Below are 582 nucleotides of genomic sequence, written 5' to 3' on the forward strand. Positions count from 1 at the left end.
AATTATTCCTGCACTTGGACACTCCCTGCACAGAAATAAAGGAGCTGCTCAGGCCAGGTAAAGCTGGGATCCAGGACAAGGCTGCCCATGAGGGCATGGCCACCCCACCACTGTGCAGTGCCAGCTCCTGCGAGGGACAGAGATCGTGGTGAGCGTGGCCTGGAGCTCAGCATTTGCCGTGTTTGCTGCTGGAAACCAAACCCTCCTCTCCCGAGGCATCCACCACTGCCCGGGCACAGGCTGAGGGCACGGCTGCAGGGCAGCGCTCAAGGGCCATCGTGTTCTTTGCAGACGTCAGTAAATCACAGGTAAGCAATTAACTCAGTCCGTACAGCATCAGCATTTTCATCAGCTGAGGTTCATTATCACTTTTATGACGCTGTAAAACCAGCCACGTTAACAGCGCGGCTCAGGGGAACTCTATTGTGTCCTGATGTTTCAAAACAGCCTCTTCGGGGCTCCTGGACACCCACTGCGCTGACCCGCGCCTGGCAGACGTCACCTCGGGGGGGATAAAGTTTATTCTTCGTGTTACTCGTCGTGCTCTCAGGAACACAGATCTGGGCAGCCAGGAGGGAATGA

This window comes from Geospiza fortis, unplaced genomic scaffold, assembly GCF_000277835.1.
Source record: "Geospiza fortis unplaced genomic scaffold, GeoFor_1.0 scaffold224, whole genome shotgun sequence".
Lineage (NCBI taxonomy): Eukaryota > Metazoa > Chordata > Aves > Passeriformes > Thraupidae > Geospiza > Geospiza fortis.